Source organism: Amblyomma mixtum, chromosome 1, assembly GCF_055824585.1.
Source record: "Amblyomma mixtum isolate Tamu chromosome 1, ASM5582458v1, whole genome shotgun sequence".
NCBI classification, from domain to species: Eukaryota; Metazoa; Arthropoda; class Arachnida; order Ixodida; family Ixodidae; genus Amblyomma; species Amblyomma mixtum.
Genome location: NC_143012.1, coordinates 141,753,500 through 141,762,452, shown reverse-complemented (window position 1 = coordinate 141,762,452; position 8,953 = coordinate 141,753,500). Strand labels below are relative to the sequence as shown.

The following is an 8,953-nucleotide window of genomic DNA, read 5'->3' as shown; positions in this document are numbered from 1 at the left end:
GACCTGTTAATTGTCAGCAAGTCGACTGTACTTATATCGGCAGGAGTCATTGACAGTACCCTCAGTGAAAATCTTCCAGTTTACGCAATTTGTATTTATGATGTCACACAAACTAACCCTAGCATGAAAATACAAAAGAAAATGCAGCATATTAATTGTGACACGTTAGATACTTTCAGAAGTGCTGTTATCAAGTTTGACTGGGGGCCTGTACTGAAATATATAAATGCTGATGAAGCATTCCATTTTTTCTTAGAACAGTTCATTTTAATTTATAGAGAATGTTTTCCATACAAGACAGTTAAAGCAGCTAAAAAGGCTCGCAAGCCCTGGGTCACGGCCCATATTCTTAAATGATTTCAAAGAAAAACAAACTGTATCAGAAATTCCTTAAAAGTCGCGACTCAGAAGACTTCTTAGTCTTCAAACGACATCGGAATAAACTAAATGCTGTCCTAAAGAAAGCGAAAAATGACTATCACATCAACCTATTTTATGGCATCAAAGATCAGAAGATCGTTTGGAAAAGACTAAACACACTGTTGTGTAAGGAGCAGTCTAATGTGCCTAGCAGTTTAATTATTGATAACGAAACATTTACCGGTAAAGACCTAGCTGAGAAATTCAATGACTACTTCGTTTCGCTTGCAGATTCTGCACATGATCCTAGTGCTATTGATTACATAGGCAATTATAAGTCCAATACTCTCTTCCTTACTTCGTGTGACGACGCGTAGGTACTGTCAGCCTTCAGGCGTATGAAGGTTAGTAAATGTGAAGACCCATTTGGAATTAAAATGCAACCAGTTATGCATGTTATAGATATTATTTCTCCAGTTTTAGCTCACATTTATAACTTAGCTCTAGATACAGGTGTATTTCCTTCTGAAATAAAAAAGGCAAAAGTGATTGTCTTACACAAGGCGGTTCTAAAGGTGTTCTCAATAATTACCGGCCTATATCTATTTTGCCAATATTTTCCAAGGGCTTAGAGCGAATAATTTTTGTACGCCTGTCTGATTTCCTTCAAAAATATAATGTCATTACAATGAAACAGTTCAGATTTAGGCAGCACTCATCTACAGAACTGGCACTGCTCCGACAAAAAGAATTCATTTTCACGAACATCGAGAACAAAATGATCACTTTAGGAATATTTGTGGACTTCTCAAAAGCCTTTGGCAGAATAAATCATACTACCCTTCTCTTAAAACTTTCTGCATACGGTATTAGGGATAAGATGCTTAATTTAATTTCCAATTACCTCAGTAACCGCGAACAGTTTGTCACTGTTGATAATTTTCACTCTGCTTACAGGCCTCTTAAACATGGAGTTCCCCTGGGAAGCTTACTGTGTCCGCTGCTATTCAATATATATATTAACGATCTAATAAATATAGATAAAGAAGTTGAATATGTAATGTATGCAGACGACACCACTTTCTTTTTAACTGGCTCAGACGTAAATGGCTTAGTGGCGAAAGGAAATGAAGTCTTGGATAAACTGCATCTGTGGTCTATCAAAAATTCTCTCTTAGTTAACTCAAGTAAAACAAAAGCTGTATTTTTCAGAGCCAAAAACACGAATTATAACATAGAAAATCCTCTGAGATTGGGGTGAATGACATAGAAATAGCTAAGGTAGTCAAATCCCTGGGTGTTTACTTTAATGAATACATGCTGTGGGATGCTCATATTGAGCATCTACAGACCAAGTTGTCTCGTGCAGTCGGAATTCTTAGAAAACTCCAATATATGCTACCTGAGAAAACCAAGCTTCTTTTCTATATAGCACTGTTCGAATCCAATATAAAATATTCTATCTTAATCTGGGGCAGCACTACAGCCACCAATAGAAACAAGCTGTTAACGGTACAAAAAACCGCTCTGAAAGCAATAGCAAATGTGCCTTCTTTTTCGTCTTCTGGGCCTTTATACTCAAAATATAATATAATTAAAGTTTCCTCGTTTTATGATTTGCGCCTCCTCCAACTCTAGAAATCATTGTCCGAACGTCGAATGCCGTTCTTAGAAGAAACTATCAATTTACGCGAAAATACGCACTCCCATCTAACTCGCCATCATGAAGTTTGGTATGTTCCACGTCCTCGCACTAATTACGGATTTCAAACACTAAATTACAACTTACCTGCTTTGCTTAATCAATTTCGCCTACCCAGCTCTTCCGTTCGTTTACCTTCGAACCAGCAGATGAAAACTTTATTTTTATAATATTTGCTAGCCTTGCCTTTGCGATGCCTTGATTGCTCTTTGTGTTGGAATGTGTTTGCTTTAAAATGCCTTTTCTTTTTGTATGTGACGTAAGATATATTATGTTGAATGCTTTTCCGGTTGCGGATAAACCGCACATTCTTATTTTCTCGATTTCTTTTTTGCTATGTTCAAATTGTGAACTAAGTGCTTTGTATGTTTGTATGTATGTTTTATATGATTTCATTATCCCTGCCGCCGATGTAGTTCAGGGGAAGGGAACGTTGTCAAGCCGCAATATTGCGGCTTTTTTTTCCCTCCTCCTGAGCCATGTGATTTTCCTTACATATCTGGAATAAAGTTGACTTGACTTGGTATAGGGGCTAAGGGTCAGTGGTGACGCCAAGCAGCAAACTAGCTAGCCTTGTTATAAGGCCTTACCGGGAAAGGTATATTCGCTGCATACTGGTTCAAATACTCAGCCATTAATATGGCTTACAGTGAAGCATGGTTTCACCTTTTAATCCTTATACACCCACCCACAACCAAACATATTTAGAACAGAACATCTCCTTAGCGTTACCGTCTTCTATGTTACTTGTTTTCAAATCTCTTTTGCAGTATCAGCTGGTCATTCTAACGCCACATGACACAAACGTAACTTCGCTAAGATCCTCGGATAAGTCCAGACCTGAGCTGTTCATTTTATTCTCTCAAACTATTCTTGAAGCTCCAGTGTCACCGCACTAAAGGTGAATCTGAAAATTTCTTTGTCTCGTGCACAAACTGCAGCTTATTTTACTCTTTACCGTGACATAACCAACTAGTCTGTTCCAACTCGTGGTTCCTTCTGCACAACCCGCACAAGCACCGTTGTGCCTCAGTCAGATTATGCCACTGCATTTCAAGATTCCCTTTAGTTTGCGTTTCGACCGTGTAAAATCACTCCAATGTGCTATTTTGAATAACTGACTAATAATTTAAAGCACGCAATCTTAGCTATATTAAAAATGGGATTATCCCAGTTTTAATGAAGGACAGCTGTTAGTAGAACAGTGTGCTGAGCGGCTACTTGGTACGACATTATAAAAACGATAACTGCGCAAAAAGAACGCTAAAAGAGTCTGCGCTTATCCCGTGATCATGTTCTTTCTTTTCCCGTACCTTTTTGAGCAGTTCTTGTTTTATAAGGTTTTTAGAAGCCTGCACTGCAGCCTGGCTTGTTCAAGTCACTGTGATTGTCCTGATCGAGAATTCACAACAAGAATCGCGTCGTCGCCCTGAAATAGCTATTGTAGGTTTGGGGGCAACATAACTTTTCAGTAAGTTTTAAAGCACAGTACCCTTAGGAACCGCGATCAAAATCTCTGAAGGATACGTAGCAGAAACAACCGTGTGCTCGCTTCGGTTGCGATCACTGCAACGAATGCAACTAGCTGCACAAAGCTAAATTCATTTCAGCATTCGAGAAAACACCGCGTGCGTACTGAGCTTTCACAGATGCACTTCCGCTGCCTTGACGGAAACACTTTCACTACGCGGACAATTGTCACTGTGCTGTTCCGCTTATGCACGCAAATTCACCGTGAGCAGTTGTTACTCCCCGTTGCTCATGGTGATTAAAACTCATTGAAATTTTAGCAAGTCGGAATCTTTTAAAGTGCGCAAGGAGGGGCGAGCTTTCGAGCACCTCTCCCCTGAGGTCATGTGACCAAAGTAGGTCTGGGTGGTGAAGGCAGTGCAGAGGCTGCTGGAACAAACTCCCTCGGTCTTGTCCAGGGGGCAGGTACTCGTGACCGAGTTAGGCCTGGCCATATGCGGAGTTAGCGTGGCCGTTCTATGGCGGGGTAAGGAGGCGGACGGGGGGGGGGGGGGTGATGCAGGTATTACCTGTAAGCAGCGGACCAGGGGCTGTCATCTGAATTTTGACACTTTGTAGATCTGCTCTTGTCTCTTACAACTCATCCCATCAGCAGCCCATGAGGTTGTTCTGCTGTGACATCACGACTGACGAAGTGTGCACAGCAGTTAACAAGGGCCAGTTACAGCGGAGATGGAAAGGAAAAGGAAAAATAAGAGGCCTAAGCGCTGCGCTGTTCGAATTTCTTTTCATCATGTTTTTACTTGGGTAGTAGTAGCGTAAGCACTTTCCCGTTCTCCATGATTCATTCTAAGATGGCTCTAACGTCTTTTTCTTGCCATCCAGGTAAAAACGCGATGAAAAAAATCGAGCAGCGAAGCGCGTAGGTACCGAGTTCGATTCACTTTTCATCGCGATTGTGGATCATGCAAAAGCTTATAAATAAGTGCTTCCCATGGAAGGCAATAAAAAGGTGGCATTGGTACGCCTGAAGTGAAGGGACACATGCCTTAAGCGAACGCACACAAAATGCACATCGGCGGCTGTCGATTGTTTACTCGGCGTGTTTCCTGCAATGTGAGCAGCCATGCTAAACAAATGTGATGGCCACATCAAGCCGAAAGTGCATTGAAGAAATATTTGATAGACACCTGCACATCAAACATAAGCCGCCTACCAGAGTCATGGCGTTCAGTCCAACTTCATCACTAGGCCACTGGGTCACATCGATGGACGTAAGCGTGTAGCTGCTCTGCAGAACCGTGGCCAACTTTTGCAAAACCAGTGTGTCTCCTTCGTCGGCCAGGGCCAGCTTGAGGGTATGCAGACGCTGACTGTGCGCAACCCAGTTGCAAAGCACTTGCGCGTCTTCCTCGCTCACAGAGAACCCTGCGAGGACGCGGAAGAACTTGATGGTCAATTTTTGAAAGAGCACCAAAGAAAATTTAACAGCAGTTAGCCTGCCACTCAGTTAAACGCTTAGCGGTACTACAAATTAACTGGAAAAAGGCGCAAACCTCAAAACAAATGCACTAATAAACGAAGATAGAAGGAAGAGGAAGAGGAAAATCAAACTCACGCAGTGCAGATTTTTTAGTGGGAAATGGTGCGCCGTTTTCTCAGGTATTAATGGGCAATTTTCGTCGCATTAATAGGGGCAAGAACTGCGATTAAGATATGCGTTCATGCTCCCTGCCTTGAAGACGGAGCCAGCGTTACAAGAAACTTGAGGCGACACTTAAGCTCTCCTCGAAGGGTATTCCGCGATAGCATTTATAGGTTCCTTCACTTACCTGCGGTCCTCTTTCCTTATCGCTTCTCAGGCAGGGCAGTTCTCTACTTAACGTGCATAGATCGCGGAAAGTCGTAACTGGCACAGTGGTGCAATTGCTAAGCGATGTACTATCGCGCTCACTATAACTTGCAACCCGCGAGCGTGTGGCTGCAGCGTTTTCGGAAGCATGGTGGGGCCGACAAGCGGCGCGCCTGAAAGCTAAGTGGAAATGATTCTGCTGTTAAATCAGCCAGGAGCATACCCCGCGTCCTCTCTTTGATTCTCACAGGCGCCGGCCGTCTAGCCTTGCACAGGTGTGGTTTTAGGGTGGGGCCGACGCTTTATGCTAAGGCCGGTGGCGTAATTATGAGCTGAAGCAGTGAGCTACGAGAGCGAGCAGTCGCAGGAAGACCTATAATTAATTCAGCGACATAAAACACCCTGTACGAACAGTTCTATTTGTCAGAACGAAAAGTAAACAAAGCAGGCGGAACGATGACCGTCGTTCGAAGAAAAGAAATAAAAACAGACTGAAGACGCCTAATAGCGGGTCATCCTTCCATGAGCGCTGATCATTACACGCATCCTCGACGGAAGGGACGCATAGAGGGCCTCAACGTAGCTCGTGTCCGCTCGGACAGCATGCCACGCTGCTTGGATGACGATCCACAAGTCGTCGTGAGATGCGCTGTGGAGGCCTTGCTTGCATAATGTGCTCTTCATTCGACACCCGAAATGTTCAATAATATTAACGTTCGCACCCTTAGGGATCCATGAAGCTTGGGTACACCACGTTCCTGTAGCAATGTCTTGACCCGCCTTGCTGTGTGGATGGGAGATAGATCTTGCTAACAAAAAGAAGTTTTCGTCGGGAAACGAGCCATCCAAGACATAAGGAATCGCTGTGCAGTTCAAGATCTCACAGTACTTTTCGCTGGTCAGGAAGCCTTCAATTCGGACCAATGGAACCAGTCCTTCCCCAGACATGATTCCCCATACGTTTTCAGCCGTCCTGCCGCTTGCAGCTACATCCTGAATATATTGTTGATCATAGCGAGCGTTGTCAGGCCGTGCCGTGTCTGGTCCCAGATGGTGGTGAAGGTCGACTCGTCTGAAAAGACGACCGTTTCCCACTGGTCAACACTCCAGCCACTGTGCTCACTGGCGAAATGGAGGCGGGCCGCTTTGTTCTGCTGCGTCAGTCGTGGCTTCTGCACAGCCAGCCAGTTCTTTAGATAGCCTTCGGCCAGCTGTCTCCTCACTGTGGAAATGATAGCCGAAACCCTTGCAGCATCGGAGAAATCTTGCTCGGTGCCAAACGAGATAGCGTAAGCAGCCCGGATCAAAACTTCATCTTCTGTCGCTGTAGTTGCCCGCGGGCGTCGGTTATGTGGAGCATCTGAAATGCGGCATCCCTTTCGATATGCTTGCACGGTACGGTTGACTGTGTGTGCTGACCACCACGTCATATCTGCCATTCTGCGCTGAGTGTAGGACCTCAGGGAAAGTTCTGAGATCCGTATACTTTCGCTTTCCGGAACTCGAGCCGTATTTGCAACAGCAATGTGCACCGCTCCTCCAAAACCGGCTGAAACTGTCAAAACCGCTTCAGTAATACAGTGATTGCAGCGTGATTCGGGCCACGGTTTTATCGGGCATCACAGGTGAAAGTAAAAGGTGCGAAACAAAATCAACTGCGACATGCCCCTTGCATTCGTCACGCAAGCGCCGGCGATTCGATAACGCCATGGTACAGCAAAGACCAGACGGCACAGGGGAGAAGACTGAGTGGTGGAAGGGCAAAATTCTTTCCTTTTTGTTTTCAAGTGCGTCGCTTGTCGGCTCCACCATGCTTCTGGAGAGCGCTCCGGCCACGCTGCTTGATGTTGCAAGTCATATTGAGCGCGATAGTACCACTGCCCATTCAGGTGACTTTAAAAAGGCCACCTGTGGGGCTTGTCAGACCCAGGTTGCTGTGCCCTAGCAACCTCTCGAGACCAGTCGTCATTTCTCACGGTGAGCAGGTAGCACGACCCGGATTTTTCCCTCACATCTCCGACAACGTCGACATGGACAGTGCTGGATTTGCTGCAGAACGGCAGACTAATCGCTGTCGCGTTATTACACTCATGCTCTAACAATGGCCAAGAGATGCCTGGGTATGGTCCAGTTCGGTAAGCAGTAGATATGCGAATGAAGCACAAAACAAGGATATCTAAAGTGTACGACACTAAGCCTTCAGTTCAGCGGCGCTAATATATTAGTGCTGGCTCACAATCGTGGCCGAGTCTAGCGTCATAGTCATTAAAACTTCCTGTTGGGCGAGTTGGTAGTTCATCTTGAAGTAGAAATGTTATAGCGCAAACAAAGACACGGACAAGAGAGACGAAACACACACACACCCGCTAGGGTCTTAGACCAAAAAGTTGCCTTGACGGATCAGAGATAAGTTCCGCCGCCAAGCGATCCTAAATCCGCCTCGTGTGGTAGAAGCCCAACATGTGGCCTTTTTCTTTCGCTTTGTCCCTGTGACTCTTGTCCATGCGACTCTTTGCCCACAGTGATGCGATTTGAAGGCGCAGGCTAGTTTCCCAAGCCATGCAACCCTAGGAAGCCGAGCACCAGACCGGGGCATAGCTTGAACCCATTTTGAGAAAACCGGTGGGTACCCGGCCGGCGCCGGGAGTCGAATCCACCACCTCCAGAAGCCACAGCGGGTGCTCTACCACGAGGCCACAGATAGCGCGTGTGTGTGCGTTTCGTCTCTCTTGTCCGTGTCTTTTGTTTGCGCTATAACATTTCTAGCGTCATACTGTGGTCGCTGATGGCGGAGTCTCTTGCTTCGCATGTGTCTCGTGATTACTTTTGTCCATTTTCTCCCTGTTGCATGCGCTTTTCGTGAGTTAGTAAATGACTGAGTTAGTGAGCGACTGAGTGAGGGAATGAGTGGCCAAGTGAGGGAATGAGTGGCCAAGTGAGGGAATGAGTGGCTAAGTGAGTGAATGAGTGGCTAAGTGAGGGGGTGAGTGGCTAAGTGAGGGAGTGAGTGGCTGAGTGAATGGCAGCGACTGAGTAAATGACTGAGCGACTGAGTAAATGACTGAGCGAGTGAGTGAATGACTGAGCGAGTGATTAAATGTCTGAGCGAGTGATTAAAATGACTGAGCGAGTGATTAAATGACTGAGCGAGTGATTAAATGACTGAGCGAGTGATTAAATGACTGAGCGAGCGAGTGAATGACTGAGCGAGCGAGTGAATGACTGAGCGAGCGAGTGAATGACTGAGCGAGCGAGTGAATGACTGACCGAGCGAGTGAATGACTGACCGAGCGAGTGAATGACTGACCGAGCGAGTGAATGACTGAGCGAGTGAGTGAATGACTGAGCGAGTGAGTGAATGACTGAGCGAGTGAGTGAATGACTGAGCGAGTGAGTGAATGACTGAGCAAGTGAGTGTATGACTGAGCGAGTGAGTGAATGACTAGGCAAGTGAATGAATCACTAGGCAAGTGAGTGAATCACTGAGCAAGTGAGTGAATCACTGAGCAAGTGAATGAATGACTGAGCAAGTGAATGGATGACTGAGCATGTGAATGGATGACGGAGTG

The 8,953-nt window shown here is 45.5% G+C and overlaps 1 pseudogene; it reads right to left on the bottom strand.

Moving 5' to 3' along the window:
• Positions 1 to 8,953, bottom strand: part of LOC149367771 (uncharacterized) — a 132,192-nt pseudogene that overhangs the window by 17,591 nt on the left and 105,648 nt on the right.